The sequence below is a fragment of the Chroicocephalus ridibundus genome, chromosome 2 (genome assembly GCF_963924245.1).
Source record: "Chroicocephalus ridibundus chromosome 2, bChrRid1.1, whole genome shotgun sequence".
Lineage (NCBI taxonomy): Eukaryota > Metazoa > Chordata > Aves > Charadriiformes > Laridae > Chroicocephalus > Chroicocephalus ridibundus.
Window position 1 is genome coordinate 24,345,733 of NC_086285.1, and position 25,060 is coordinate 24,370,792.

At 40.8% G+C, this 25,060-nt stretch overlaps 1 protein-coding gene across 6 annotated transcripts in view; it reads left to right on the forward strand.

Moving 5' to 3' along the window:
* Positions 1-25,060, forward strand: part of ADAM22 (ADAM metallopeptidase domain 22) — a 136,779-nt gene that overhangs the window by 37,550 nt on the left and 74,169 nt on the right. The window lies entirely within an intron of this gene.

Below are 25,060 nucleotides of genomic sequence, written 5' to 3' on the forward strand. Positions count from 1 at the left end.
CCATGTAAAATCCTTTCTCTTCCACCAATTACCAATACGATTCATGAATTTGTTTTTAATTATTGTGTTGGAGTATTTTTGTTCATGTATTTACAGCGTTGTCTTGGTGTGCTTTATAGGACTGTTGTCTCTATCTTCTCTAAACAAGAATAATATTGTTTCTTAGCTCTTAGACCGATGCAGCTTTTAATGCTGTGTTGGGTTTTTTTGTGTGTCTCCACTGCAGAGATCGTTAGCAGCAGTACCTGCCTTCAGCAACCCCAAATCAATTTGCAGGTACCATGTGGTGTCTGCTGCACTACAGGGTTATTGCACTCTGTACGGATATTAGTCCTGTACCCTTCTGCTAAAATACTGCAGATTATATTTCTGTATTCAAAACGTGGAGATTTCAAGGTGACCATATAGGTATATTTATACACAAACATTGTTTTTTCTGTTCTCTTGTGTCCTTAGCCACTGTTAAGTTTAGGAGCCCCATGGTGTTTTCGCAGCGTGCTCTTGTGCTGACTTCTGCTGCCTCCCACGATTTGGGGGGTTCTTCTACACCGAAGGGATGCTTCTGTAACAAGGGGGTGACTTATATAAGAAATCACCTATCACTTCAGGGGGACATCCATCCTTGCAAACTGGTGTAAGGACTCTCCTCAGTGCATAGACATCAAGCCATTATCTTAGCAGCAGCCCCAGCGGTTTAGTCCTCATCAGCCTCTTGTCTCAGGGTCTTTGTCAGGAGCTTGATGTTGATGGTGGGGGTTTCTTCCTCAGCAGTCTTGGGACCATTTAGGGTTATTTTTATATGTTTTCAAACTGTTTGAACACTCTTGTTACTGGTCCATGGGTTTAATTATACAGTGATTGCTTTGTTTTGTTATACCTTTACCATATAGGGAATTGCCCATACAGGTTATTATTATTATTACTATTACTCTTACTCTATACCTGAGAGAAGGACTACCTATCCCATGTTGAATTCTGAGGTATGTGGACACCCTGCTATATTTTTAGCAGGGTGACACCTCCCCACTCCACCCCCTTTTCCTTTTTTTCCCCTCCTCCTTTCTTCCTTGGGAGTAAACATTCACAAATGCCATTTAATATAGTGTCTAAAACCAGTACATAGCTAAAGTCCAGGGAAATGTTTTGGACTAAAATTAACGTATGTGTGCTGGAGTTGGTTTCTTTTGCAGTGTGAAAGAGTCTTCTGGTTCTGATGTATACATAGTTTTTACATGAGGATTGCTCTTTTCCTTGTTGTTGAGCTCAGCGCCACTACTTTTATAAACAGAAGATTGTTAAGTATTTCCAGGCCTGTCTTCTTCTGGACTTCAGTTTACAGATCAAATAAAGAGTCAGGATCATTGTTGATTTTAGATTGGCCTCAGATACTTCCAGTTCCTTCCTGATGCCCCAGGATGTTCATATTCTGGTCCCATACATCTTTTTTTTGTCTCGGGTACCTGAGGAGGGCTTGATGCTTGCCCCAAGTAGTTGTGTACTGTACACGTAGTGTGTGTGAGAGCTTCCTACATATTTGATTTGCTTTGGTAGCCAACGTGCCCTGTATGTCTAGTGGTTGTCTGCAGCTGAAGAAGAGCAAAGTAGCCAGAAACACCCCTGGGGCTGGGCTTTCCCCAGCTTTACACAGGCTTCACTTACAGTCTCGGGCAAATTCATCCCCCTGTAACTCGGCTTCTGTCTGTCAAGCAGGATAATAGACAATCTCTAACTTGAAGGGGTGTTGTGGGCTTTAACATACTGAAGAGTGTAAAGCGCTCACCTAATAAGTAAACTCAGATCATGGGGGCTGAACACAGAAATTCCAAACCCAAGGGCTTTAACTATATATATCCTAGGATCTATAGTTGTAGTAATTTGCTGTCTGAGTGGGGTACAGAGACTTGTAATATGCACCCTCAGAAATGAGCCATCCTCACATACTTTGATGGTGAAAATGGGTGGGCACATGTCAAAGACAGCTACTAAATCGAAATGAAAATGGGAGAAGGCTGTGATGTCTTACATGCTGAAACAATCTGTGAGGGAAGCGCTGTGGCTTTCAGCTCACTGCTTTTCCCATTTTCCCTTGGCGGGTTAGAGCTATTTTTAAACTCGGTATCTTTTAAATAATGCATAAGTTAACAATAGAGACTTATAGTACTGGAAAACACGAATGAGCTTAAAAAAACCCAGAAAATCCTACCCAGACTGCTTCCAGGAGGGTCTCTGAGAGGAACAGAGCACATTTGTCTATTCAGTTTCCAGACGTCTTTTGCGGAATCCCTTTTTTAGAGCAAATCTCCTGCCATTGAACTGAGATTTTTTCATTTATGAAGTACCTTCCCAAACAAAACAACTGAATAAAGACTATGCTGGGAGAGGTACATCACTTTGCAGACCGTATGTTTTCACATCGCTAGTACCTTCGTACCTTTGCGTGTCAGGAGGAGTGTCAGGAAAACCCTTCTCCTCTGGAAATATATGCATGAATGGCTCAGCTGAGCTGTGCGACTGCAGCTAATCTTGTTTTTCCAAGCAGTGCCAGATCTATGGCCGTGTGCTCTGTGGCTATCGCGTGCACAGGCAGCCAAGCCACTGCAGCTCGTCCTGGTTTGGGGTGGATGCATGTGAACCTCTAAGACCTGAAGCACTAAAAGGCTGCCCCAGGAAAGATGGTTAGCAGGGGTGGTCACGTCCAAATGGCTTTTGCAGCCTGTTTCCAGTGGCCACGCTTTGTCTCTGTAGCTGGCGTGTATCCACGGAGAAGGATCAAGGGAAAGTGCTGGCTGGGAACATTGTCACCGCCAGACCAATTTATCTGGCCCCGATTGCTCTGAGAAAAAAAAGAGGTTGCAGGGACTGAGCCGTTGGGCAGATTAATTATCCCGGCAGCTTGCAGATTTGTAACCTCTGCGGTCATGAGGACAGTGGAAGCCGCAGAAGCCTGTGCTTCGCGTGTGAAACCGCAGAACTGATCTCGGTTCTTCTTACGCGTTAACCTCAAAGTGTTGCTGGGCCTGAGGTGGAGGGAGGGACTGCAGCCGCTCCGCTCCACTCTGCCCGGCGGTGAATTTAGAGACGGAGCAGGACTGCAAAATTAAGAACGTACTGGGGGATTTGGGTCTGCTGCGTTTTTCATGTCATCCAGATCGAGTTGTGCTAATGAGACCTCTAACTGAAGGAAAGGCAGAACGTCTGTTTTCAGTAATCTCTGTTTGCCTTTATTTCTTAAAAAATGAACTCTAATGATCTTAAGGGGAAAAGAGGGAGAAGCACAGAGTATTTAGGGATCCAGTATCAATCATGTAATTTTATTCCCTTTCACTTGTGTCAAATGCTTTTATACCATCATGTAGACAGTAATAAATATTCATGTGGGTGGAAAGATAGTACCTTTTTTTTTTTTTTTTTTTGCAAGTACATTTGGAAATAATTTGCACTCTGGTTGTCTGAAAAATTACAGTTCTGTGCTGGTTTTCAGACACATTATTTTAATACTTTGTGAGATATTTTGGGTGAAATGGCTACCTAATTGGAACTGTTTCATTGTAAGAACTCTCTTTTCTCTCTTTCTTTAAATTTCCAAGAATCTGTAATATAGAAGATCTTACTATTGATTGTTTTCAGAAGAGAAGAGTTACTAATGAATGTCTGTTTCTGAGACATTATTGTCTTAATATTAAAGAAACAAAAGGTGTACTAGTATGTTAGTCGTAGTCCAGTAATTGATGTAAGAGATAAAAATAATTATCAGTCAGATGCCAACACAGAAAATGCTTTTAAGAATATTTGTAATCCCGTTTTGTGTCACTGCATTGAATTTTTAACTGGGTTTTTGGGTTGTTGATTGACAGTGGTGAAAATCTGTGATATCTGTTTCATTTAGAAAAATTAAACATAAAGAGATACAGGTAGTTTTTCAGGATATTGCTTGTAGTTTGTTGTCAAGGGGCGAACTGTATGTGCAAAACACGTACTACTCTGTTTGTATAATATGGCACGTGTGCATCTCCTTTGAGTAGTTATATTCTTATATACTATTATGTGTGCATGGGCACTTCAAACAGCGCAGATGGGTTTTGCCTTTTACGGTCTCACAGGGTGCACTTGTCATGTCTTTCCTCGCGTTGCAGGCCCGAGGACATAAAAGGTGGTGTGTGCTTCCCACTGCGCCTCCCATCCAGCTTTGGCGGAGAACCATATTTTAGGATGCCCATATGGTCTGCAGCTGTTCCCAGAACCTCTGCTTTTCCTCCCCCTCCCCTGCCCCTTTTCTTCTCATCTTGGAGTCTTTCAGAGAGTTGCACTGTCCTTTTGTCCATCTTCAAGCTTGTCGCTACAGGTGAAGCGATACACAACAGTCTTGTGCTCTTCTGTCCTGTGGCCCGGATAAAGAAGTGACACGCCACTTTGGCTTTTCCAGGTTGCCTGGCTTCAAGTGGAGCACTGAAAGTTGTTTAGGTGAACTTCCTCTCCAGGTCATATGTTATTTGTAATATTTTATTCATTTTCAGACCTGGAAAGATGCTTTAGACCAAAATCCCAAGTTTACCTCGAGGAGAAATCTTTGCCCTCAGTCTGTAGTCCCAGAGTGCAGGGCTGTGCATGAAAGCTCGAAGAGTGTGTATTGCCTTCATGCTTGCAGAGGTCTTTGTCTGTGAGGATGTTCCCTAAGAAAGAAAACTATCCCCGGGGTCTTTGGGAAGGCTTTCTTCACTTTCCTCACTTCCCAGGCTCGGAGGCCTTGCAGCCTCATGGCAGCAGTGTCCATTTTCAGGAAGCTTCTCTCTCAGGGCATGGTATATGGGACAAAACTGCATATCTGAGCAGACAACCCTCTGGATGATGATATGCCTGAGCCTGTGTCCCAGCCCTACTTATTCTGCTAGGAGGGACTTAATAATGTGGCACCTCACACCCACTGCTTCTGCCTTCTTCAGTGGTGCTGCCCTGTCGTGATTCTGTGAGCTGGGAGGATTTCTTTTACCCACCCTTTCTGTATATACATAGACTGTATTGCATAGCCATTCCTTTTTTGCTCATGACACATGGTTAAAGAAGTTAGTTATTCTAATTCAGATTAAAATAAAACCTACTGTTGATGTATTTATTTTTTAAATGGGAAGGCCTTCTGGTCCTTGAAGATCTCAGAGGTACGAATCCACCTCAGAGTCCTGGCCAGCTCTGGTCAGGTCGTGGTAGAAATCTTCTTGCATCAAACAGACAAATGTTTAAAAGTCTCAACAATTGCCATTGAAATTCTGTCTAATTAGTATTTGGAGTTGTGTGAACTGTGTTGTGAAGTTCTAAAGTAGGCTTGCCAGTGATAACCTGTGTTCTCATCAAAACTAAAGTAAATAATTGCTGTAAAGATAAGATGGTTTTCTATTAGAAAAATAATATGTATTTTTGCCAAAATCTTACCTAACTTATCAGTTTTTCTGACAAAAGCAACAACAATAAAGAAGTTGGGGATTTTTTTTGGCGATGGTTTCTTTTTTTTCTTGATGGATGAGAAACAGCAACAGCAGGAGGAAAGGAAAACAAAAATATTCTTTAAAAAAAAAAAGCAAAAGCTTTTGAAGTCTTGGCTTAAATAAACCAACATAATTTATAACATTTTAAACATTTTCTCAAATTCTGATTTAACAAACCAGTTTACATTCGTGCTTATTATTCCTTTAGTTGTATTCTTTTTCTGCCAGCTTTCTTTTTTCTCCCTTGGACGAAATACTGCATTCTGTGTTTCATTCACTATCCAGGGTGTTGCTGTTACCCAGTCACCGACTTTTCTTCAGTCGTAGCGTAGGGTTCTTTGCTGCACAGCTCTGAAAAACTTGAATTTGAGACAAGAGTGTTATTGTGCTTTTGGAAATGATATTTTGCAAGTCTGGGATAGTAACTCATGATTTTTTCCATGTCCTTTTATAAACCCTTATCAATAGTACTGCTAAAATACGTATTTGTATCCTGAGTAAATTGCAGCGGCTCAAGTGGCCAAGTAGCAAAGAATAATTGCTTATTTTGAATTGTTTTCCAATGCTTTAGAACAAGTTGCTCATTCCAGAAAGATGAATAAGATTCTATTTTGTTGTGTTTCTCTTATTTAAGTGTCTTTGAAGATTAAAAAAAGGAATTGCTTGAGGGAGAAAATTCATTTGGAAAAAAATGTTAATGCACTATTCTCATTAGACTGAGGGGTCTGGTATTTGTATGTTGAATTACCACTAGTGAACGGAAACTGTCCTGATAAAACTGTAAAGCATGTGTGCTATTTATGGTTCATTTATGGCATGACAAAGATGGTAACGAAGTAGAGTTTTCTGAGCTTTCAGTGTGTGGTACTTTCTATTTTTTAAAATGCACTTGGAAATAAAATGAAAGGATTTCATGGGTACAGAATTATGATACTGGACGGAACTATATAAACATACTGTGGGCAAAAGCCTTTAAATACTTGGACTGTGTTTAGACAGGGCGGGAGGAAGAATGATGATCAGACAGCCTGGGAGGCTTCCTTTGGCTTCAGGGTGTACCTGGGTCAGGGTGGTGGTGGGAGGAATGGGGTGACCTCTGGGACACCTAATGGGTTTGCTCCTGTCTTTTGCAGTTTTAGATTTTTGCAGATCTACCCCTTTTGTCGTCTTTCTGAGGTGATGGCGTGATAATACTTTGCTGTTTCACCATCATTTATGTTGGGTGGAGACGGGTTCTGCCTTGTTGCTGAAGGAGCAATTCCCGTGCTCTACTGCACACCAGTGCTTTCGAGTAGCAAATCTAAGTCTACATTTTCTGAATGTGTCACCTTCCATTTCATTTTCTGTGAATGAAGCTAAAGCACATACATGGATTCAGGCGTGCGTACACATCTAAGCTTTACAGACCCATTCTTGTAATCTGCAATTAAGCTGGTATGAGTGGTGTCTCATCTCAGAGGGCTTAGTTCTTCCAGGGGCTGAGCACCCTTGACTCCCTCTCATTTAAGTGGGAATTGGGCACTTTCACTTTGTGCATGCTCCAGTCGTGAGGACTGAAGTAAGGACTTTATGTCTCAGAACAATATCATCATCCTGTGTATAAAGAAAATTTCTTTAGCTGCTCACAATATCTCGAATAGCACTTCTTCAGCTCCTGCTTTTTGGTTACCTCATTCAAAGTTGAAAACATTTCCTCTCTTCACCTAGTCCTTAATGTGTGCTTCCTGCTGATATTATATATTAATTCTGCAAATGCATTATTTAACTCTAAAGAGCATTTTAGGTTGCAAGCTGTTAAAAAGTGAAATAGTGTATGAAAGGATGCTCTAGCTAAGGGAGAACACACTCTATTTTTAATTTGTTTAAATAAATGTTAATTTTATGCTATTTGTGTATATATATGTGTATATATATGGATTAAGAGTTTGTAGACAATGTATTGTTGCATTTCAGGAGTTTGCTAGGGTTTCTAAAATTAAATTGAGTTCTGTTTGAGGAGATTTTAAGATGAAATATTTCAATACAAAATATAAACCCATATATATTTGGATAGCTTCCCTGTTATTTTTCATGGCTTCCACAATGAAAAGTTGTAGGGTGTGTTGTACCAAAATGAAATGAGCTTTGCAAATGCTGGAATTCTCCATGAGGAATTTGTCTATGCCCCAGAGATTGTGCACCTCAATGAAGAGAACGCCAGTTGTATTTAGAAAACGGTTCTACTCTGCTAAATTTTGTTTCCCTTTAAAATATTTCATAAGAAAATGTAAGGTTGGTAGGTTTTAATGATGCCAGGCACTTGTAATGCAGAAGTGGTACCAGGTTTTTGCTCTGCTGGTCTTTGCTCTGCTGTTGTAACCCAAAACACTAAGTTGTGCAAAGCCTGAACTCTGTGTGAGGTTGTTGTTCCAGGTATGTTCCAACACACAGATGTTGGAAGAACTGGAGTTCACCTGTTCCGCAGTGCATCACCCATCTGCCATTGGGTTTGACCATGTTTTCCCACAAAGTAAGTTTCCAGGAAACTTGAGTGCATCTCTGGGGTTCCCTCCCACATTTTTATTCTCTTGTTTTAAATGTTTTAACACTTATATATTTTTGGTCAGAAATACCAATCTCAGATGCTCGATCCATAGTCTGTTGTTTAAATAGAAATGGACTGATTTTCAAAAGTGCTGCGTATTAATACCCACTGCTTTGTTAACAGATATAATGAATGCTCAGCAGCTCAAAATATCTCATGTGTAGGTTCTTGAGAGAAAATGTCAATTTGTGAACAAAGAGTGAAGAGAACTGATAATAGGTCCAGGAGACTTAAAGCGAAGCCTGTTGTTTCTCAGATATACTGACAATTTTCAGTTAGTCTTGTCTGCTTCCTTTGCTCCAATGAATCCCTTGTATGGCACAGAGTGGAAATCGATGCCAACCCAAAAATAGTCTGAAGAGCCATGATTAGGGTACACTTCTTATTATAGATACTCCAGTTGTACTCTTGACTTGAATCAAGGAAATCAGAGTGAGTATACAGGGTTGTGCAGGTCTTTGGCTATATGGAGACATGTTTTGAAAAAAAGATTTTGTTTAAACCGTTACACCTCTGATTAAAGTTTCACTTTGGAAAAGTTGGAGGACATTTTTTTTTTTGGTGAAAAGCCATTTGTTGGAAATTCCTGACCAGCACTAATTAAAAATATGTTTTCTGGGCATTTTCTGGGCGTCTCAGACATCTTGGTATCTGTTCTTACACTCTAACTGCTATGGAGCATAGTCAGTTCCACCTCTGCACAGCACTGGTCTGTAAGCAAAACAAATGTAAATGGAAAATGCGTTTATTCCTGTTAAGGCACTTTACTTTTGAACTATCCTTTCTGTAAGGGTATATGTATTTCTGATTATGGCAGTCCATGTTTGAGATCACATCACCTCTCTCCAAACACTGATAGCTATATGCAGAATCAATTAGCTTGTAAGGAAATACACATCAATGTCTATGTCTTTGTGGTTTAAGAAACAGCTATATTTATTTTTCTAACTTTCAGTTTAATACTTGTCTCCAAATATTAAGATAGAATGCTGCAGATTTCAGTCATACCAGCTGTGTTTAGCAGTTTTACGGAAACTATTCCAGTGAAAAAAACATTACTGGATTGATTAATTGGTAGTATCATTGTAAATATGTCTGTCTCTACTTTTGTGAGGGCGGGGGGGGGGAAGTCTGGATTAGAGAGAGATAGGTATTAAAAAAAAATAACATATATATATATAATACCCTGTAAGTCTTCTAACTTAAAACCCATTAGCATCCTTGAAGGTTGGTTAGCTTTAATTTATAGTTTAGCTCAGCATTAAATTTTATGATATTGTCTGGAGCTTTTGGAAGGCTTTTTCTTGTTCTACAAGCCACCTTAGCCTCCCTGATGATTGCTCGTCAAATGCATTGCACTGTAGAACTGGAGTCTTAAATCCAGTTTTTATTATAAGTAACGCATGACATGTTAGAAGGATTATTTTTAGAAACATAAATGATTTAAAGTATTGAGCAAGATTCTAGAAATATGTAGTATGGAGGATAATAAGGATATCCTTATACATTTTTGTACTGAAGAGGAGAATACAATCTTGAACGTGTACTTGTCAGTGTGAGCTGTAGGTGTAAACAGTGGTGCCTTTTATCTAAATTAATGTTTGCAAAACCACACGTGATGTTCCTTAAGGACTGGTGAACACTGTTGTGCGTGAGAAGCTCTTGAACGCTCTACTGAGGCGCTGGTTTTCATTCATGGGGGGTGTTCCCCCGCCTGATTTTCAGGCACAATGAAGGGTGTCACCTAAATTAGGAGGCTGATCTCCCAGGTTTTCTGTGGGCAGCAGGGAGAGCAAGGGCTCCTGTGGAGTGGTGAGGGCAGGAGACTGGCAGGAGAGCCATGTCCTGCCTTTGTGAGCAAACTGCTTGCTCTCTCCACTGATTGTGCAGAGGAGCATCCCATAGGGACCATCCTCCCAGTTGGGTGTACTGAGCCCCATGGCTCAGCAGAGTGAAGGAGGGGGGTGATTTCTTTGTCTCTCTAAAATGTCCTTCTATATCTTTGCTCAGCTGTAGAGGTTCCTCTAGGACACCAGGTTAGCTCAGGATAAGGACAATTGAGGAGCTGGAGCAGTTCTCTTATTAAAACAGTGTCAGCACATCACTGAGATGCCAAGCAAAGATGACAGGAGATTTGAGAGTAGGTTTCTTGTATAAATGCTTGGTCAAATTCATCATTCATTGAACAAAAATTTTCACCAGAGGCAGCTCCGCGCTTAGATGCAGATCACAGCTAGAGCCACCTGCGTGTGACTGTGTGGGTGATGGGGTGACTTTACAGATGCTGGCTGTGCTCCCAGCTGCAGACCCCATCAGCTGGCTGTGTTTTGCATCTCAGTTCTGGGTGCATGAGTAGGCCCTTGGGTGGGCAAAAGCAAGGGAGTGCAAGAGGGACGGTGGCGCTCAGAAGCGATGCTGAGCTTTCTATTCCCTGTCATTTGCCTAGCAACAGTGGCACCTTTGGCTATCAGAGGCCTCGTGACCAGGACCCGTTCAGAATAACTGAGCCAAAGTCTCTGAGAGGGAACACATTATACTGTGTGCTCTTTAGGGCAGTTCTTTTGTTCTTTCAAGGCTTTCTACCACATTGCTATATTGCATTTAAAAGGGTCTGCAGCTGTTCTGCACCTTTAGGCTTTTTTTTTTTTTTTTTTTTTTTTTATGAATAAGCATCTGGCTATGCAGTTGCTTTGTGAAAATTAACTCTAAACAGACTTACCTTTTCATCTCAGTTATATACGGCTGTTCAGACAGACATTGACTTGGAGCCCTTTGGAGGAAAACAAAGCATTTACCAGGACAGCAGAATATGCTCCTGCCCATTTCTGCATCGAGAGTTGTTTTCATACTTGCAGCTTTTAACCCCTCCTGCAAGATGCACTTTGCGCCGTCACTGTAGTGCTTTGCTGCACCACGTTCAAAACGTAACTGTTCAATGTCAGATAGTTGCCAAATTGCAAAGAATACCATTCTGTGAGGCCTGCAGAGCTGAGATGGCAGGTGCTCAGCCTGACCTACGCAAAATATGACAATCCTGTGAAAAAACCCTGAAACGTGTGAGTAACCTCTGAATGAAGAGGTTTGTCCTGTGAAAGTGATAACTGGAATTGACGCACTCAAGTATTGAGATCCCTTTTAATCTTGAAGAGAATACTTCAGGATAAAAATAGATAAGATTAATAGATAATAATAAATAAGATACTTAGAAATCTGTTCTCATTTTATAAATGGGTATATAATTTTGCAGTCATATTGTGACTGAAAGATGAAAGGTTACAGGAAAAGACAAAATAGTCATAAGGATTTGCATTATGACAAAAAGAAACTTTTGAGTCTTTGCTGGCACCCCAAGCCCACTTCAGAGAAATCATTGTGGCAAGCATTCTGGAGATGTAAGGAGGTGGTGATTCAGATTTAAGAACCTACGGGAATACTTGGGTCTGCCACTTTTTCCGTCATGAGATATGTATCTTCTGAATTTTAAACCATTGCTTAGGTGGCAGCATGAGAAGTTGCAGGTGGTTAATTTTTGAGCATGGCTCAAATGTCAGTTTCTGAAAATGTCTGTTAGCACATTAAACGCATTAGTAGGCATGCAGGATAAAGCAATTTGGTTTGTGTTTTGAGTTGAGCGAGAGAGAGCATGTAGTCTGCTATTTTCTAATCATAAGAATTTTGAGCTAGAATTCTACAAACAATTCTGTAAACAAGGCAGTGAATTGGTCCTGATTTAAGAGACGATGGATGTGAAAGATGAGAATAAAGGGATAGAGAAAGGTGTGGTGAAGGAGCAAGAGAAGACAAGTAGGCAAATTAGATGTATAATGTGTAGTGTATTGCTGACAGATGCCTCCCAGGGATGCAAAATATATCCTGTATACATTTACAGGGATAGATGGCATATAGAGGATCTGTGTGTGTGTGTGTATATATATATACAGGATATATGTATCCTTTATATATATGTATATAAGAAATGGATGGTAGCAGCAGAGCATCAGTCAAATGAGACTTCTACCAATGCTATATGAGTGAACCAGCTACAAAGTTCAGGATTTTGTTTATAACTTTTTTTACCAATCAGTGCACCGCGTTAGGTGGATGTATAAATGCTGTTAGTAATGCCAGGGATTTAATCCTCTTCCCTTTTTTACTACTTAAAACCCAGTTGTAGTTACGTTACCTACCAGTGTAACTTATTGCAGAGTTAGTTTGTCCTTGAGAGGAGTGTGAAGATGGGGAGTTTTGTATATAGAGGAGTGAAGGCAGTGTTAGGGTAGGAGGGCTGTGATACCTATGATAAGAAAAGGGGGAAATATCTGAACCCTGCAGGTGTTTTGCTGTAGGATTGTCAGTATGAGTTGAATCATAGTCTTATCCTTGGAGCAGCAGATGGGAAAACTGTCAAAGCCGTATTTTCAGAAATGGATTTCCAGTTACAGCTGTTGAGCAGTCTCTGCCATGGATGCAGCTAGCAGGGTGCTGTGACCACTGTGCTCCATACAGCTATTGTAGGTTACGTGATGTGGATATGAACCATGTATTTAAAAGCAATCCTGTGCTGATATGTGGAAAATAGTTTGCATCTTTTTAGCACAAATATGTTTTCTCTCAGAGTTTCAAGAAATGACTTTGGATAGAAAGGTCATTTTAAAATATCAAATTACTGTATTCATTTTACCCTAAGGAGCCGTGACAGCTATTAAACACAAAAAGAAATAAAACTGCATCTTACCAATGGTCCATCTTTCCTGGCATTGGCAATGGGAGATGCTGTGAAAGAGCACATGGGCTGGGCCGAGGTCCATTCCACTCACTGCCCCCAACATCCATGGCTGTTTGATTAAAGACACCACAAGGCACATCCCTGCGTATACCTTTTAGTGTCTGCTTGTGAACCTGTTATCCATGACTTTAAACCCTTTCTGGGATACCTTCTGATACTGTCTGCCCGTACAGCCTCCTGTGACAACATGTTTCAGAGATTCACAACTTGTCGTGTGACATAGTGCTTGCTTTGATCTTTTTTAAATTGGTCTTCTAATTTCTTTGAGTACTTCCTTATTTTACTAATGTGGAATTAAGTGAATAACAGCTTTGCGTTAATTCTGTCTATGGCCCACATGATATTGTAAACCTCTGTCATATTCCCCCACCCTCACTCCATCCTCGCTTCTCCAAATTGAAGGGCCTTTTGAGTTTAGAGAGGACGATTTACTGGTAGGTAACACACAGGGAGGCAAAGTAACCTGCTGGGTCATCAGCAATGCCAGAGCTGTCTGGCAAGCCAGACAAGTCTGGCTTGGAAAAGCATTAGGAAATGCATTTTGGTTTTTTTTTTTTGTCTCTCTCAAGCTAGCTGTTCTCTTGCAGTTGTATGTGCTAAAAGAAGATTGATGATTGTAAGTTTGGGGAGCCGTGATAATTCCTTGGACTGTGGTTTAGGTGATTAGTGTTGTCTCAGAATCTGGCTCCTGAGGATTCGGTCATTAAGGGACTCTTGTCTTCCCACTATTCATTCATCTGTAAGATGAGCCATGAATTTTATTTCACAAAGCTTTGTGTCATTTGTCATATGTGGATATTCTGTGATATTTTCCCAGTAATGCAGACTGCTTCTTCAAGAGACCCCTTTCCTTGTCTCCCTTAACTGTGCATTTGGATTTGTTTGCATAGTTTCAAACTAAAACCCTGGCTCGCCCACAAATGCAGTGCGAGACCTTTGACTTCCAATCCTCACGATGCTCTGTGCTATTAAAATGGACCTTCTTTATCGAAAGAGAGAGATTACAGTGCTGTAGCAGGTACCTGTAATTTCAGTTTCTTGCTCTTTAATTTACCTGCTATTATAGATATTTTTCACATCATGACTCATTTTTCCTTGGCCCCTCTACCATTAACAGGCTTTTTTCAATGTCTTCGTAGTTTCAAGACCATTTCTATCTTCTTGAAATTCTAGCAGATTGTCTCCATCAGAATAGTTTCTAGAAATGAATTAGCTCCTAGATTTAAGGTTTACTCTCTTTTGAATTAAAGCAATTTTCAGGTATACTGTTTTCTAAAGTTCACATGTTTTGTGAACAAAAATAAAGTAGTGGTAACCATTTTTTCTGATCTCATTTCTGTAACATCTCAGGTACTTGAACAGTTGATGCATTTATTAGATTAACAATAAAAACAAACTTCTCTGTAGTTTTTTCAATCCATATATGCTAATATTCTTTAATTATATACAAATGCACACTGTTTAGAAGAAATTATTCTTTTTGGTGATTACTACCTAAAAAATTCCTGGGTCATGAGCAACACTTCAAATTTCAGGATAAAATGCAAGTTCTAACAGCAATTAACCATGAGCATAAGAGGGTGATTGTCCTAAGTGCCTGTAAAAGAAAGACAGCACAGCGGGGGGGAAAGCTTTGCTGTCGTTAAGGATGCACATTTTAGAGTGAACCTGTTCAGTGTTAGTGCCAAACTGTAAACGTAACCTTGAAGAGATACTGACACCTTTGCTGGTCTTTCTTGGCATCGCGCAGAAGTCGGAAGCAGTGGCATGGAAAAAATGCTGGTTGGAAAGAAAAGGCGATGGGCTGGGGAACAGAGGAGGAGTAGGAATGTGACCAGGGAGAAAGGGGTCCTCAGGACAGAGGAGGTGGGTACAGTGATGGGGAGTTTGGAAGATGAATGAAACAGGCAGGAGCTGGGGCAGAGCATAGTTTGCCTCCTTTGTATTCCTATTTTATGCAGCTTAAGCTTTTTAAATTTTATTTGTGTAATCAGATGCTATTTGTTGCCAAAGTAAGGCAGTCTGGGAGTGAAGCAGGGCTGTGCTGTCAATGAGGCAGTTTGCTGGACAGTCCCAGTCTGCCTTTTACTGGGTTGGGAAGCACGTATGTGCAAAGCAAGTGGTGATGTCAGGTCCCTTTGACAAGGATTTCCTGTGTAGCTCTGGACAAGCATCCCCCAAAGTGGTGCCTTTACCATTTGCTCCTAGTGACTGTTCATTGTTCTTCAGGTGCCCCGTGAGCAGGACACTTAGGACAACTCAGGAGCTCCTGGAGCTCTTCAGAACTCATCCCAACTGTAACACAGGGCAAGACACATCTGAAATGTGTTATGATGAAAAAGGTATTGTATTTCTACAATATATGTCTCCATGAAATTTCAAACTGGGCACCCAAAACGAACAGATACTTTACAGCTTTCTAGTATTGAGGAAAATGCTAGCACCTACTCTCCCGAGGGGCAGTATGTAGAGGACTCAGTATTTGTGTTCTGCAAATACTTTGAGAGAGCATCACAGAAATGCCCATGAGTACAGGAATCATTTGTGTATTTGCTCCAGGGCAAAATGATGTATACAGTAACTAAAATTTGAGGTCAGATCTTGAAGGAAGCTGCCAAATAAAAATATTTAGTAATGTCTATTCACTAAATGATACAGATGTCCTGTGCAAAATGTATGTGCTTGTATTTAATAGTGTGAAGTCATGTCAGGGCCACGTTGAGATGGCTGACATTTTATAAAACTTAAGCATTTAATTTTGCAGTTTTTCTCTTTTAATATAGTGTTTGTGGACAGCACACAAATATGAACAAAGAGTTGGGTTGAAAAGTGCTTGAAATCACAAGTGAGTTTACTTGGGAAGTGATTTTTCCATATAGTATAAAACAGCTTGACTGTATGAAGAGTCATATTAAAAACTAGGATTAGACCACACAAGTAGAGTTGTGCAGGAAAATGTGTAGCCTGTGCCTCTCATGTGCTTGCCTCTTCCCTTCATTATTAATTTACCATCTTCTCAAATAGTAAAATTAACTATATTTATCCTGACTTTAACGAGCATACAAGCAGAATGGCATTGAGGAAACTGCTTTGTAGTAGTGGTATGAACATGGTCTAAAAATATCTGCTCATTTTAATAGGACTCCTCCTGAAATTTCTGTAGGGGGAAAAAAAGTAATTGCCTGAAGATATACTGGTGTAAATTACTCAACAACAAAAGCAGAGTGAGGTTTTATTGACACTTGTATTGCCATCAGTACTGGAAGGAAAACTAGGTAAGGAGCAGAGTAAGTGAACCTTGCCCAGACTGACTTCAACTCTGTGAAAACAGAAGTTTAGAGCTAGAAAAATCCTACTTCAACTTTCTGCCTGACAAGAGTCTTGCAAACAGCTGCCATCTACTCTTCATGCTTGTTAAAGTCTCTAGTTCATCATTACGGCATCTTGAGTAGCAGTGTCTCCCCATGGATACTGGAAAGAATCTCTGTGTGTAGGGGTGCAGCTTCCTTGTTAGGGCAGTAGATTAAATCTCCCTGTTGTCTGAAAGACAATACTGTAATCGCTTTCCCTCCATCATCCGCAGGGTGAATTAAGTGCCATATTGAATTTGTGCCCTTTGCAGTGCTTGCGCCACAAAAATGTTTTAAAATGCTTTGTTTGGAAAAAAAAACCCCAAAACATTTTCATTACATATCACATCAGATGTTATTTACTGAGTTCAGTATTTGTATTAAGAAATGGTAATATTGATGCAAGAAATATCAACAATAATTTGATTATATTTAAGTTGCAATAAAAAATAGAATCTGAAATTGTGATTTCAGAGCTGCTTTCGGTTTGTCTCAGTCTTACTTTGTTGGGGTAGGGAGCTATATTCAGATTTCATTCAAATGTAGTAAAAAGAGTGTGTGGTGATGATTAGTTTGTAAATGTCTCTCTTCCTGGTTGCGGAACTTAAATATAAACTCTTAGGTTTTCCCCCGGAAAATACAAACAGTGTCCGTTCATCATTATGTGACATATTTACAGTAATTTCTCATAAAATTGCTCATATGGTCATTTAGATAGAGGAGATCAGGCTGAATTGCAAAGGTTGAAAAGGATGGGCCAAAAAGTCCGTGGCACAGTAATAGTAGGTGGACGGTGGCACCAGAAAATGCCTGCAGTGAGAGCTGGATGTACTTCAGGTGCAGTTCACGTGCACAAGGCATGTCCAGGGTCAGGATATGGCCACACCAGCCTGAGTGTTGAAACTACAACTGGTGCTTTACAGGTTTTCCTTGCAGCTTTTGTGGTGTCCTCTCTCCTTATTTTATGCTAGTAATAGCAACCATGTGTGTAATAGAAAGCTAGTGAAACTAAGCAAGAATGTCTTCAACCTGCTTAAACCTTTTCCCATCAAGAAATGAAGCCAATCCAGTAAATCAAACACATGTTGTTTGTAAGCCAGAGCTGTAAGATTTTCATCCCTGATGCTGGAGGTGGAGGCCCTGTGCAGGGCTGCTGAGCTGCTCTGCAGTTTGGTGTCTGCGTCAGGGTGCGGGGCAGTTACTGTTGTGTCCAGAAGGCAAATTAGCTATTAAGGGATAAAGGGACTATAAGTGCATTTTCAAGTCAGATGGCATTAGGGATCTAAGGGAGGAGTCCTGGAGAGGAAAAAATTGAGCAAATGTTAGTATGTGGAAGAAACTTCATCAGAGATTCAAGTTGTGTATCATTGTCTGTTAGTCAAATGTCAAATTAAGCTCCAGGAAAGGACTGAGATTAGGTACGACTCAGCATTTGTGAGCCCTTGAGGGCTCAACCCCTTCGTAAATTCCTAATTTCTTTTTGGAGAAAGTCATAGTCAATAGGAGTAGAAATAGTAAGAAATTACTTTCTCCTTTCTTCCCTTCATATTAGAAGCAGCAAGAACAGAAAAGCACAGTAAGAATATTTAAAAAAAGGGAGAAGCAGGCAAGAACCAGCTCTGTTTTATTCTTTCCTCTAAGTAGGCACTGTGGGAACTGCTGCCGTATCTAAGAGAAGCTACCTAATTCTGATTGATTACACCATTTGGCTAACTTAACAGATACAGTCATTAAATTAACTATCCACATAAAAGGAAATTCAGCAATTCTTTTGAGGGGAAGGAGGGGATGAAAGTTTTAGAGCTGTGGCTATTAAAGCAGATAGATTCATGGAGCATGGAGATAGCTAATCCCCCTTGAAGTGCAAGGAAAGATCACGTATGAGCAGAGAGAAGGTGTTTGGGTAGGCATGAGGATAAAGGAGAATTAAAATGTCCTAGCTAGTCAGATACAAAAATCTGCCAGTTAAGTGGCTTTTTTTGAGTTTATCTTGCTGTATTCTTTAGTTAGCTCATGGCTGATACTGAAAATGTTTTAGGACCATAGTGTAATGCGAGGTAATGCTAGTTGTCCCTTGAACTCTTACTAACTGGCAGATAGAAATATCCCTCCTGTTCCCTCTCATCTAGTTTTCCACTTTATTGGTCCTTGTTTCATGATAATAAACAACCTGTCTTCTCTTCCCTGGTGTACAATATGGGCTGTTATAAAAAACTCCCTCCCCTACTCACTCCTTCCATAGCTATTAGTCCTGTTAATAAAAGCATTCTTTCAGCACTTTTCTCAAAGCAACATGCAGGTAGTTTCCCATCTTTTACAATAATCTCCTGTATGAATCAGATTCTCTCCTTTTTCCCTTCTTCTGAGGGAGATAACTTCCCCTTATATACTTGAGTTATAATTTAGACCTTTCCAGGTTATTTGGTAGAGGATGTACACCACTGGGGGAAAAAATCTTTTACCTGATGGGAAGTTTCTTTATCTTCACATGCTTGGTACCCAAACAGTGCCCATGCCTGTGACCACAGCCCTCTCAAGTGTGATGTTGCAGGAGGCTTCCTTCTCACAGTGTTCCCCTGCAACGTGGGTTAGCATTAATTGTGCAATTGATACGGAATCTTTGTCCTATCAGCGTCTCCATCATTTCCCTAAACCTATTGTTTTGTCTTGAATGTCTCCATTATGTCTGTTGACAATCTCCTTCTGGCATTCAACCCATCCAGGCCTTTGTGCTGATTTCAGCTAAAACTCTGTCTTCCTTTTCAGTAATGCATCTCAGCTCAGATCTCTCCTTTGATGTCTTTGTCTGGCACCATATTTAATCTGAAATTTCAGGTGTACGTAATGCAGAGTTGTGGAGACAGAAGAAATGATAAAGAATTCTCACAGTGTCCAAGGAGACATAGCAACAATACTGGATATCATGAAGCAGAGTAATTTCTCTCATATATAACACTGATATGCCAACAAAAATGCATTTTATTACTGTAATTTCTACCTTTCTTAAGTTTGTGGTTCTTCCTGTGGCCTCTAAAGAGGTCCCTATAGTTTCTGCTCTTTTTCTTCCATAACTTTTAGGCATTCCATCTTTCCAGTCTCTTAAATCTGGAGAATTAATTTTTGTTTAAAAGCTGGTGGTGGGCATTTTTCTCTCTTGAAAATTAAAGTTTCTGTTTCATTTCCAGGGATAATTCCAAGTTTGTTATCATTCCACATTCAAATACAAACCTGTTCCCTTTTCCAAGGTCTTTTATGGCCTTTTTCTTCTTCTTTCAAATCAAAGTGCTTTTTAATCTCCTGTTTTCTCTTTCTGTTTATTTAAAGACTTGGCTTGTTCTGTCCTTTTTTTCCTCTTGCCACCTCATTTTTTGTCCCTGTTTTTGCTTCCTGAAGCAGCCCCTTTCTGCTGGGGAACCGTCTATTTCCAAAGCTCATCTCTTTTCGTGGGTTCCCAATCCTGCCTTCGGTTTAGTAATCCTTGTATGCAAATGCTACAGTTAATTCAAGGTGGAATTTAGGCACATTTACATGCATGATCTTGGATAAGGTTACTTTCCTTAGTTGGGGCCCTCTTTTGTAAGAACATTCCCTCAGCCCGCTCCTCCTGTGTACTATTGGGACTATTTGAGAGAGCTGGAAGAGCAGAGAGGAGCTTGCTCATGTTTTGTTCTGGCCCTTATGCTATTGGGTTTGTATGGGATGGACTCATATGGTTGTGACTTTAGATAATGCTCCAAAAAATGATGCTGCTGTAAACAAATCTACAGTACTTGATTTGTGTAGGTTTTAAAAATAACAGACCACTGCAAACAGAATTGCTATTATTAGCAGAACTGTTTTTTCCTTGTAAAAGCCACAGATCACATGTGCTGCTCTCATGTGAAAGGTTTTATTTTTAGGTCTTAACATTTGCAGGTCTTTGCCACACCTTTTCAAAGAATTTGTATCAATGCCTTAGTGAATGCTTCTGAAAATCCCGTTCTGCAATATTGTCTTTGATAGTGTACATACTTTTTCACTGTAATTTTCTACATCCCTAGTAATTCTAAGATTTTTTTTTTTTTCCCCCCACAATCTGTTGCTTTTTCACATTCAGATTTTCTTTATAATTAATACAAAAACTACTACTTAAACTGACAAAGATGGCTTTTAGGACAGACTGGCAGGCAAGCAAAGTTATTTTTATTTCACCTCTACCATAGGAAAGGGTTGCACAATTTATGTTAAAAGGTATATTATTTTAATGCTGAATGCTCGGTCTCTTATGTTGCTTAAATAATTTTAATCATTTATCACAAGTGATTCACTGTACCTTTTTGTTTTAAAGTAATGTTTTTTATTGAAGTTACACAGTTATGTGCCTCACTGTTACTGAGACAAAACATTACTCCACCTCTGAGGTTATTTCATGAGAGAAGCATATCTTTTGGCGTAAGTTTCTAAGACTGTGTATAATTATTAGGTTGCTGCTTAGTTTGTAATAGCACTGATTGCATTATTGGATCTGTAAGAGTGTTGTGTTTTTTATGATATTTTCTGTTCAGTGAGTCATAATAATAATAAAGTATAACATGGCATCATTTGTGGGTTTTTCTACAGATAAAATATTCCCGGACATATTCTGTTAGGGTAGGCTTTTAAAAATGCCAGCGGCTCTCCATCCATTTCCAGCCCTTTTGTCCTGAAAGCAGGGACTGACCAGGAGGAAATGGATGGACCTGTGTAGGAATTGCTCTCTTGGCCTACCTTGAAAGTAAACACAACTTGGAACAACCTAGGTATGTTTGTCAAAGGGTTAGCGGGTGGGAGAAGAGCAGCTGACTGATCACCAGCAGTCCTGGAGTTGGATGCTGAGGGACTCTACATAACCCCCAGGAGAAAGAGTGCCCTGCCAGAGTGCAGGCAAAGCAGCCCAGGTCAGGTCAGAGGGGCACTTTGCCGACTGTCCTGTTCCAGTGGCCCAAGGCAAATGTTGAAGGAGGAACAGAAGAGTGGAACAAGTGTGTATGAGGTTTCCATAGGCTCCTTTTCCAGGACTCCAAGACTTTCTGAGCCAGGTACAATTTCTGTGCATTTGGCAGCTCTCAGTTATGTCCATTAACTTGTTCATTCCCAGCTTGAACCAGCATGGACCTTCAGCATCCATGTTTTCCTGGGGCAAGAGGTTCCGTGTTGTAACCAGCATCCATGCCAGAAAAGGTCTCTTTTTATTGGTTTTGAGGTTACCGGCCTCTTCTGTTACCTCCTAGTTCTTGTGTTGTGCAAGGCAGAGAATGATCAATCTCTTTGTTTTCTCATGCCAGACACAATTTCCAGATCTTTGAGAACATAACATGTAATCTTCCAGAACATGAAAACATTAACAGCAGTATGTTTTAAAAAGCAATAATTTTGTCAGACCCCCATGAGAAGACCCTGTGCTTCTCCTTGTCATCCCTCCAAATACAACCGTAAACTCCCTCCAATTTAAATCATTCTGTTTGATCTCTGTCTTGTGTACTGTGTACTTATTGTAGTATTTTACATTTTGTAATCTCTTGTATCTTCCTTGGCACAAAACCCTTTGTGGCCGTCAGATAAGGAGGACAATCTTAGTTTAACTGAGTACCCCAGAAATAGCCGAGAGCTCTAAGCAACAGAGGTGGATTTAGTAAACCTGCGGAAGCGTAGACTTTTACTGGATAGAAAGTGTAGTGAATGCTGAGAAACTATATGTTGAACTTCAACAAGCTAAGCTAAATACATTTTAAGAGAGCGTCTGTCTAAATTTCTAAATCTGGAAAAGGCATACAGACCTTATAGAAGCCTTTGAGCTTCCCCCAGGTGGATGAGTATCCTAAATATTTAATAGTCACTTCTAAGAGGATTGTAATCAGTATCATCAACAGCATCTCTTTTAGGTGCTCCTCAGTAATGGGTTACTCGCAGGCTGCTGTGCAAAGCATCAATATAGGTATATGGACCTGACCAGAACTGAGGGGGTCCTAGAGGGTGAACCTGGGGGCAGCTGGTTACGCTGGTTCTGCAGCGACTGATGGAGATCCTTGCCCTTTCTTTCTCCGCTATTTACAGCTGCTCACATGTTTTCCCTCCCTTGCATCAGTTCTGGGGCTCATCATACCTCTTCACAGGGGACTTGAATTACCTAATACAGCAAAAACATGGGTTTATTGAACCCTCCCAAGTGTACTTTGATGAGTGTTAGTTCTGACACTGAGAGTATTTTGATGAGTGTTAGTTCTGACACCGAGAGTATTTTGATGAGTGCTCTTGCTGACACAAGGTAGGTTCAGTGCTTGCTGCTGAGGCGACACTGAGACCTCCTGCTTTCAGCAGCAACTAGCTGTGAACTTGCTGTGACTGAGGGGACCCCACCTCTATGGACAATTGTCCCATGGATGCTCCCATTCAGAAATTTCTTAGCATCCCTCTTTTTGTTGCCTCTGTTGTTTGCACTTAGATACAAAATCTTTTTTTTTAAAGTCCAGTTTCCATTGATTCATTGACAGTCTGTCTACATTAGAGGTTCTGCCAGCATCTTCTATAGCCTAATTATCTATCTTTACATGTCAGTGTATAAACCCTGGTGCATTTAGATCTCCTCACAACTCAATTTTTTGATAGACTTCAGGATCTTTCCATTCCTAGGTTATCTCAGAAGCCTCTCTGTGCTTCTGCATAATTGGACTTTCAAAGCAAAGCTGTCCAGTACCTGTTCACAGTATTTGAAAAGAAGTCTCCTTTGGACAGTGGTATTAATCTTACCTCAGTTTGACTGGAAATACATCTTCTTTAATGTATTCTGGGATGACAGTTGTGTTTTCCAAGAAGACACCCTATTGATCTGGCAAATCATTTTGCCAGAGACAAGTGCAGTCATGTGTCTCTTCCTTATAAACCAGGCCCTCCAAAACAACATAATAGAAATTCCCTCCAGCCCTTACACGCATAAATTTTCTGTTTGTACAATTGAATTTGATCCTATTTCTTAATATCCCGTCCTGAAGATCATCCAGTTCTTTCCTGTGGGAGTTTTATCGATCTTCTCCTTTCTTCCCCATGCTTTGCAACTCAGCGTTATCAGCGTATTTCATTAGAGCGCTCCTGGTTTTTGTGCCTGGATTACTAATGCAAGTACCAAGCTGGCAGTTTGTAGGGCTGGTGTGGAAGGACCCGTACTACCAACCCTGTCCTGCTCGGGGCTCGCTCTGGGCAGTCACCACTGCCTTCATGAGCAGAAAAGTCCCTGTCGCTGCTGCCTGTTTAGCCAGGGAGAAGCTCTGGAAAGCCGAGCGGCTGCTGCCCTGGGTGCCGCTCTGCTGTCCTTGCCCTCCCGCAGCAGGTCAGTTGGCCTCTAGCCTGGGTGTTCTGCTGTTTGAAGGAGAAACATTCAATTTTGTCTCTTCTGACGCGAAGGTCTGTGCTCGTTGCCTCCTGTCCTGTCAGTCAGCGTGCCTGTTGTCATGTTTTCTTTAATGATTTTTCGTCTTTTCCAGTTTAATCACCTCTTAGGCAGGACGATATCAAATCTTTACACGGATTTAATCTCAATAAAGTTCTTGCAAACGTTGAAAATGTTTAATGAAATTTCTGATGTAGATGATTTGCTTGCCTAGAAAATAACTTGTGAGGGAGAAGTATGCCGTGAAGAGTCTTGATAAATACAGCATGCATTTGACTTACATACTTTTGCCTCAGGTCTGATTGTTTTTTCTCTTCAGTGTTTGTTCCAAAGCTTTGTGTACTTTTGAGGCTGAGTTTGCCGTTGCTCAGAGCACTTTTCTCTGACGTTGCTCAGGCTGCTGGGCTGGCTTGAGGTGGAGCGAGCACGAGGGATGGGCCCAATGGAGGCCGGCCCTGCGCCCTGAGGGCAGCATGGCGCCCACGGCCTGCCATAGTGCCTACGCCGGGTGGAACTGGCCATCAGCCTACACTGTGGTGCAGCCTACTATTATGGTTTGAGGAACCCACAACAATTTGTTGTTCAGGCAATTATTCTATCACCCAGTTACCCCTCCCCACCCAGGAAGGGGAATCGTGAAAAACAGGGAAACCCAAGGGTTGGAATGTAAACAGATTTAATAGAATGAGACTAAATAGTTAACATTAATAATACTAAAGAACCAATATTGATCCCGATACCAATATAAAATACAAGAGGATTTTACTCAGGCAGTTCTATCAGCAGGAAGCTGTGCACTCCCAGCAGTGGACAGAAAATGTCGGACACTGCGAGTGTTGCGGCTTTGGGATGAAGGGAAGGGCTCAGGGCTCCGGCACCGGGGCAAGAAGTTCTCAGGATCGCAGCCATCAAGAGAGAGAACTCCTCAACAAACTTTGTAATTTATATTGAATGTGAGATTCATGTTATGAAATAACCCTGTTGGCCAGCTTTGGTCAAGTGCCTGGGTCTCGCTCCTCCTCACCCCTGCACCTGGCTAACTCAAAAACACTGAGACCTTGAAACCCACATACCGCAGCTGGCTATAAAGTAAATATTTTCACGAATTGAGACACCAGAGTCTTCTAAAAGTGCATTTTTCCCATGCTTTAGAGGAGTTCTTACTGAAAAGTAAAATTACTGAAAGAGAAATTAGTCCTGTGTCGCTCAAACCAGGACATCTACCCATTTGCATTGATCCTGAGCTCACCTTAATGGTATTATAAGGTCATTTCATTATAGTGCTCTTGTGACCTTTGGAGTCTGCCAGAGGCAGCTGCCATCTTCCCTCAGATACAGCCTGCTGCAGGAGTCACTCCAACTGGTTTCTCCTCCAGCTTTTTTCTTTTTCTTTTAAGGTTCACCTAACTTCCTTACTGTTTGCTTTTAGCAGCAAATAGAACAGTCTCTTGAATTAAAGTC